This window comes from Colobus angolensis, unplaced genomic scaffold, assembly GCF_000951035.1.
Source record: "Colobus angolensis palliatus isolate OR3802 unplaced genomic scaffold, Cang.pa_1.0 Scaffold5, whole genome shotgun sequence".
Classification (NCBI taxonomy): Eukaryota; Metazoa; Chordata; class Mammalia; order Primates; family Cercopithecidae; genus Colobus; species Colobus angolensis.
Genome location: NW_012118487.1, coordinates 22,968,550 through 22,976,745, shown reverse-complemented (window position 1 = coordinate 22,976,745; position 8,196 = coordinate 22,968,550). Strand labels below are relative to the sequence as shown.

The 8,196-nt window shown below is 40.6% G+C and overlaps 1 long non-coding RNA gene across 1 annotated transcript in view; it reads left to right on the top strand.

The window, feature by feature from the left end:
• LOC105524420 overlaps positions 1-6,439 on the top strand; it is a 28,352-nt gene extending 21,913 nt beyond the window's left edge. The window contains exon 2 of the long non-coding RNA XR_001003759.1: positions 6,032-6,439. This is a non-coding gene — a long non-coding RNA (uncharacterized LOC105524420). The remainder of the gene's footprint in view (positions 1-6,031) is intronic.
• Positions 6,440-8,196: the final 1,757 nt, after the last annotated feature.

Sequence of the window (8,196 nt, the reverse complement as noted above, 5' to 3'; positions counted from 1 at the left end):
CTTGAACCCAGAAGTGGAGGTTGCAGTGAGTCAAGATCAGGCCACTGCACTCCAGCCTGGCAACAGAGCAAGACTCTATCTCAAAATGATAATAATAATAATAATAATAATTTTTTAAAACTAAAATCAACAAATGTATCTTATAGAAATACACAGAGAGGAAGAGAAAGTATAAAAATATTTTTTTAAATATTTTTTAAATCTAGAAACAGAATGAACTATTGCCCCTTAACATAAACTCCAATGAGTAGAATTAGAAAAGAAAAACTTTCACTTCTTACTTTACATACTTTGCAATGAGAAAATTAAATTGTACTCTCACTCAATACTAATAAATCTCCATTTTTACACTGCAAGTTCTAAATTCGGCTACATAATGGTACAAAATTTAATTTTAATGAAGGCAACGTTGTATTATGACTCTGAATCAGAAAGTTCTGCATTCAAATCTCAAATTTGCTCCTGACTCCTTGGATAAATTAGCTTACTATCACTGAGCCTCAGTTTTGTCCACCTATAACGAGGGTTTAATAAGAGCTACTTCGTAGGGACCAGGCGCCGTGGCTCACACCTGTAATCCCAGCACTTTGAGAGGCCAAGGCTGGTGGATTACCTGAGGTCAGGAGTTCGAGGCCAGCCTGGCCAACATGGCAAAACCCCATCTCTATTAAAAATACAAGAATTAACCAGGTGTGGTGGCGGTCGCCTGTAATCCCAGCTACTCTGGAGGCTGAGGCAGGAGATCGCTTGAACCTAGGAGGCAGAGAGGTTGCAGTGAGGTGAGATCATGCCACTGCACTCCAGCCTGGTGACAAAGCGATACTCCTTCTCAAAAAACAAAAACAAGAAGAATCCTAATTTGTTAGAGTAAGATAATTGAATATAAGCAAATATAAGATAATTGAATATAACTCTACTTCACAGAGTTGTTGGGAAGAGCAAATGCTTAATAAATAAAGATTATATTTTTTAGTCATTTTCATATTTCCAAGGCCTGCCATGTTGTAAGCAATCAACTATTAATTATAATCAGTTAATAATGCATTTAATAACTGTTTACTAATTGCTTACAATATGCCAGGGCTGCAGAGTATACAGGTGACTGAAGCACAGCCTCTGCCCTCCAAGAAAGCACAGTCTAGTGAGGTGCAACATCTCAGTTCCCTTATCACAGGTCACCAGACATGGCAGAGATCCCCCACCTTCACTCCTTGCTGATATCCTCAAAAGACTCTGAGAAGGTGGCAATGTTATTTTAAATTTATACAAGTATCCAGCTTATGGGCTAATTCTCAATGGGCTTAGAACTACTTTAACGTCTGAATTTGCTCACCCAAAATATAGGCAAACTTGAATCATTTCCTCTGAAAAATCCTCAACTAGCTCATCAGTAGATGCGCAATTTCTATTAGTTGGGTTGTGTTCAAGCCACCATGTGTAAAATAAAATCTGCAGCATCACTTCTCATTCTGTTCTTTTTCTTCAGTTTGCAAACTTAATTTATTCACAACTGCCAAAAGTGTTACTGCAGTGATTATTTTAAATCTGAATTCCTTCAATAATGAGAAATGCGCAGATATACATCTCTTGGTTCCCCCTCTGCCTTCCCTGTCAGTCCTTGTGTGTAGATTCCCCCTAATGCTGGAGGGCCTGGGACTCAGTCCTTCCACCTCCTCTCTATCTGCACACTTCCCTTGGTGATCGCTTTTACCTTGTTGCTTTGGCTTTAAACATCTGTAAGCTGATGAGTCACAGATTTATGTCTCTAGCCTAGACCTCTTTTCTGCTCAGCATGCCTACTTCAAAGTCAAAATCCAAACTTAATTCCTGATCTTGCTTCCAAAACCTCATCCACCCACTGCCTTCCCTTCAAAGTTGTTGGTGACTCCATCTTTCCAGTGGCTCAAGACAAACCTCTTTCTCTCATAACCATATCCAAACTGTCAGCAAATCTTGTTGGCTATAGCTTCAAAATGCACCCAGAATTTGATAACATTCCTTAAACTTCCACTGCCACCACCCTGATCCAAGCCACCATCATCTCTCACCCAGAGTACAGCAATAATTGATCATATCATTCATTGGCTCAAAATCTTGTAATGACTTTCTATTTCATTTAGACCAGCAGCCAAAATTCCTACAATGACTAACAGAGCCAAATGTCTTTCCCCCAGCGTCTTGATCTTGTTTTCTGTATCTGTCTCTAAGACCTCTGACTACACTGTTCTTCCAGCTGTATCTGAAATACACAGAGGGGTTCCTGCTTTAGGTTGTTCTGCTGGCTGCTCTCATTGCTTGGACGACTCTTTTAATTAATAATATTCACATCACTCCTCATCTCCCTCAAGTACTTACTCAATGTCGCCTTCTTAATAAGCTTTATGCTCACCACATCATTTAAATTTCAATCTCCTCTTTACCTCAGTATTCCTGATCCTCCTTGCCAAGTTTTACTTTTCTCATATATTGCATGCTAGCATGCCGTAAATTTTCCTATTTATTATATTTTGTTATTCATTATCTGTCTCTGTCTGCAAGAAGGTAAACTTGGGGATATGGGAAGAAAGAGTATATTAGTCAAGGTTTACAGAAACACAGACCAATAGAATATAGATATAAACACGGATACAAAAGGACGTTTATATATATATGCACCCAGAATTTGATCACATTCCTTATATATATATGTTTAGATACATTTAGATATATTCCTATATATATATATTTAGAGAGTAAAGTGTAGATTTTATTTCTTTTCTTTCTTTTTTTTGAGACAGAGTCTTACTCTGTCACCCAGGCTGGAGTGCGGTGGTGTGATCTTGGCTCACTGAAACATCCATCTCCCAGGTTCAAACAATTCTCCTGCCTCAGCCTCTGGAGTAACTGGAACTACAGGTGCACACCACCATGCCCGGCTAATTTTTGTATTTTTAGTAGAGATGGGGTTTCACCAGTTTGGCCAGGCTAGTCTTGAACTCCTGACCTCAGGTGATGCACCCGCCTTGGCCCCCATAGTGCTGGCATTACAGGTGTGAGCCACCACGCCTGGCTTAAAGTGCAAATTTCTTACATGCATATATTGCATAGTTGTGAAATCTGGGCTTTTAATGTACCCATTACCCAAATAGTCAACATTATACCCAATAGGTAATTTTTCAGCCCTCACTGCTCTCGCATCCTCTCACCTTTTGTTGTCCCTGATGTCTATTACTCCACTCTGAATGTTCACTTGTGCCTATTGCTTATCTCTCACCTATAAGTGAGAACACACAGCATTTGTGTTTCTGTTTGTCAGTTAGTTCGCTTAGGATAATGGCCTCCAGTTCCATCCATGTTGCTGCAAAAGACATGATTTCATTCTTTTTTATGGGCTAAGTAGTCCATGACATACACATACCACATTTTTAAATCCAATTATCTATTGATGGACACTTAGGTTTAATTCCTTATCTTTGCTATTGTGATCATTGCTGTAATAAACATTTGAGTATAGGTATCTTTTTGATATAATGATTTTTAAAGGAGATTTACTATAAGAAATTGACTTAGTGGATTATGGAGATGGAGAAATTCCATGATCTACTGTCTGCAAGCTGGAGATCCAGGAACGCTGACGGTATAATTCCATTCAAGTCCGAAGACCTGAAAACCAGGAGAGTCAGTGACGTAAACTGCAGTCTGAGGGCATGATATTGTTTGGATGTTGTCCCCTCTAAATCCCATGTTGAATTATAATCCCCAGAGTTGGAGGTGGGGCCTGGTTGGGGGGTGATTGGATCATGGGGGTGAATTTCTTGTGAATGGTTTAGCACCATCCCCTTGGTGTTGTCCTAGTGATAGCGAGTAGGTTCTCATGAAGTCTGACTGTTTAAAAGTGTGCGGCATCTTCCCCCTCACTCTCTTGTTCCTGCTTTTCACCGTGTGAAGTGTCTGTTCCCATTTCACCTTATGCCATGAGTCAAAGCTCCCTGAGGCCTCCCTGGAAGCTGAGCAGATGCTGGTGCCATGCTTGGGCAGCCTGCAGAAGCATGAGCTACTTAAACCTCTTTTCTTTATAAATTACTGGCTCACGTCTGTAATCCCAGCACTTTAGGAGGCCAAGGAGGGTGGATCTCTTGAGCTCGGGAGTTCAAGACCAGCCTGGGCAACATAATAAAACCCCATCCCTACAAAAATTAGCTGGGTATGATGGCACATGCCTGTAATCCCAGCTACTCAAGAGGCTGAGGTGGGAGGATCGATTGAGTCCAGGAGTTCAAGACTGCAGTGAGCTGAGATCGCACCACTGCACTCCAGCCTGGGCAACAGAGCAAGCCCCTGTCTCAAAAACATAAAAAACAAATAAATAAAATAAAATAAACATAAACATAAATTAGTCAGTCTCAGGGATTTTTTTAATAGCAATGGAAAGAACAGTGTAATATAGGGCAGAAGAATATCTGAGATGAGAGCTCCAGCTCAAGTAGTGAGGCAGGAAAAATGGGAGGAATTCCTCCTTCCTTAGCCTTTTGTTCTATTCACCCCATCAGCAGGTTGAATGATTCCCACTCACATGGGGAAGGCCACCTGCTTAACTGAGTCCAATTCAAATGCTGATCTCACCCAGAAACACCCTGACAGATACACCCAGAAACAATGTTTCATCTGGGCCCCATGGCCCACTCAAGTTGACACAAAAAATGAATCATCACAAGAGGCAGTGATCTTTGTCAGTTTTATTCACTGATGTATCCCAAGCATCTAAAACAGTCTGAAGCACGGTGTGTGCTCAGTAAGAATTGCTGAATGAATGAGCGAATGAATGATTGAAGATAAGTGGTGCTAATTGACATCAGGACTAATAATATAAATGGACAGTATGTGCAATCAAAGTAGATAGAAGTAAAATTTCAAAGCCATAAGGTGCTTTAAGGCTCACCCAACACAACCCATTTAAAACATTTAGAAAACAGAACCAGAGAAATAAAACGATTTATGAGAGATCATTCTGCAAACTAGTGGCAAAGAGTAAAGAGAATCTGAGCCTTTTAGTTTAGTAGTTTTCCTCAGCTCTTTACTAGTTCTCTTGCCTAGGGAATGCTTTAGCCTAGATTTCCTGAGGTTCCAGAGGACAGTCATAATTACATTTGAAGGGTGTTTAACTTATTTTTTCTTTTTCTTTTTTTTTTTTTTTGACAAAGTCTCTCTCCGTCGAGGCTGGAGTACAGTGGCACTATCTCAGCTCTCTGCAATCTCCACCTCCCAGTTTCAAGCGATTATCCTGCCTCAGGCCCCTAAGTAGCTGGTATTACAGATGCGCCACCACACCTGGCTAATTTTTAAATTTTCAGTAGAGACGGGATTTTGCCATATTGGCCAGGCTTGTTCTGAACTCCTAGGCTCAAGTGATCCGCCTGCCTCGGCCTCCCAAAGTGCTGGAATTACAGGCACGAGTCATCGCACCTGGCCTGTTTAACTTACTTATTTCAGGAAATATTAACTAGTGCCTAAGAAATGGTATCTTGATAGCTCACACACTAGGTCCAGGGACCCCAGAACAGACTGAGATGGGTTACCAGACCAAGTGACAATGCCCTTCAGGCTTATGGATCCCTGTCTGTGGACAGTGGGCTCCCAAAATCTATCACCAGTTGTCTTGAGCACCCAGCCCTCTACAGCTTTCTCTGTCTTTATATGTGACATGTTTCTCACATGCCATGAATTTTAACATCAATCTTAGTGCTCTTTCTGCTCATTATCTTAGTGTCTCTTAGTTCAGAGGCAGTTCACACCTTACAAAAGATGTCATTAGCCTTTGCGATATTGGACCAAAACATTACCTAGGAAGAAACGAGTGCTCACTAGTCTCTTCTCAGTGGACAAAGGTCCTCTCATCCTTGCTCTGTCTCCTTTCACTAGGTGTAATCCCTTTCCTAGCCAGCAGGAAAAGTTACGTTAGTGAGCACCCAAGTCTTCTTATAACCGAAGTTAATTTCTACTTTTTCCAAATGGCGAATTTACATTCTTTTTTCTGAATTCATTTTTATTGTAGAGGAAGAACATGAAATAAAGGGAAAGGAGAAGAAAAGGAAAAAGTCTGAAAAGAAAAATTGCTTGGAGGAAGAGCATAGAATTGAAGCTGTTGAGCTATGATCTCAGAGCCACCAATATTTCTCGCTAAGAAGACAGAGAAAGCAATCCATGGGAGCTACTTATCCACGGTAAACAAGAAGAGGGGATAACGACGAAAGTTAAAATCACTTACTGATTAAACACGATGATAATAACCATTAATGAACGCAATACTTGGGAAAGGTACTTCACAACATTTCTGGGACTCAGCATTATCCAAAATATCTCTTCAGAGCTATACACCTTTCTAGCTGCAATGGATTGTACTAAAAAAAAAAAAAAGGCCAAAGTGGGGGTTACAATAATAAAATAGAACACAGAGAAAGAAGAAAACTACATGTGTTACAATTTGGTAAGGTACAACAACAAAAAATAAATTTTACTCACTTTTTTTTGGTCCTGCGACACACATGATAATTTATGTCTTCATTCTCCTAACAAATGATAATGAAAAGCTATAAGTACCTGTGCTATTGCTTCTGTAACTGAAATAAGTGAAAGAGGGGGGAAAAAACACTATATATTTTTACAGCTTTACAGCAGAGATTTTGAAAGATTTCCGTTCAATTTAAACATTCGCATTGCCTCAGTAGGCTTTAAAACACAAATGTCTACGTTTTCTGAAGCAATATGGTTTACAAAGACTTGAGTTTTTGTAAATCTCTGGTCCCAATACTATGTAAATCCTTAATGTGTATGCATCCAGGAAAAATTGTCATTCTGTGGCCTTTATTCATCCTAAAAGCTGAAAGTTTTCTGTTATTTAAAATTTTTTTTTTTTTAATTTGAGAGAGAGAGAGAGGGCCTCGCTTTGTCACCGAGGCTGGAGTGCAGTGGTGTAATCACAGCTCACTGCAACCTTGAGCTCCTGGGCTCAGGTGATCCTCTTGCTTCAGTCACCCAAGTACCTGTGACTACAAGCATGTGTCATCACACCCAGCTAATTCTTGTAATTTTTTGTAGAACAAAGGCCTCTCTATGTTGCCTAGGCTGGTCTCCAAATCCTGGACTCAAGCGATCCTCTGCCTCAGCCTCCCAAAGCACTGGGATTATACACATGAGCCACCATGCCTGGCCTGTTATTTATAAATCTTACAGACATTAAACCATCACAATCAATGCTGGCAGCATTATAGTGGCAGGAAGGAATCCACGATACAACCAAAGATACCTAACTGCATCTCGTAAGAATCATAGCTCAGGTCTCCACTGCCAGAGTTTCTGTCATGTGAGAGACTCACTTTATCTGTACTTACCCCTGCCCTATACTGCCCACTTTCAAGAAAGATTCAATAAAGATGGCTTTCAGCCACACACAGATAGGCATACTAGTGCAAACAGAATGTTTACAGGTTAACCAAGTAGTCACCCAGGTCAGAGTACTAAAAATTTAAAAGGGCTCACTAAGTTAGAGAGGACAGAGAATGGACTTCAAAGATGAGCAGATCTGGGTTTGAGTCTGCTCCAACCTTTCCTTATTATAGGACCTTAGGATCATTGCTGAATAAGGCTACCTATTATTATTGGAAAGCATTTTGGGACACTTGGACTTTTAAGTTTACTGATACGGTTTTTCAGAAAAGCAGAAAAATCTACAACATGGTTTCAAATACTTGGATGAGGCTCCATTCACTCCCCTAGCCCATCTTACATGTATTCCTGCATTGACTGGAAATGGGAAGCACTTCGCAATTAGGAATCTTGTCAGGTCAGCCAGGCACCATGGGCATGCGTATAGTCCGAGCTGTTCACAAGGCTGAGGCAGGAGGATCGCGTGAGCCTGGAAGTTTGAGGCTGCAGTGAACTCCAGCCTGGATGACAGAGAAGACCCTATCTCAAAAAATAAAAAATTTTAAAAACCTGTCAAATCAGATGTTAAAGAGTACATGTAAAACAAAATCTCCCTACCATGTTTATGAAATAGCTGCGAAAGACTGAGCACAGTGGCTCACATCTGAAATCCCAGCACTTTGGGAAGCCGAGGCGGGTGGATTACCTGAGGTCAAGAGTTACAGAGTCTGGCCAACATGGTGAAACGTCGTCTCTACTAAAAATACAAAAATTAGCCAGGCATGGTGATCGATC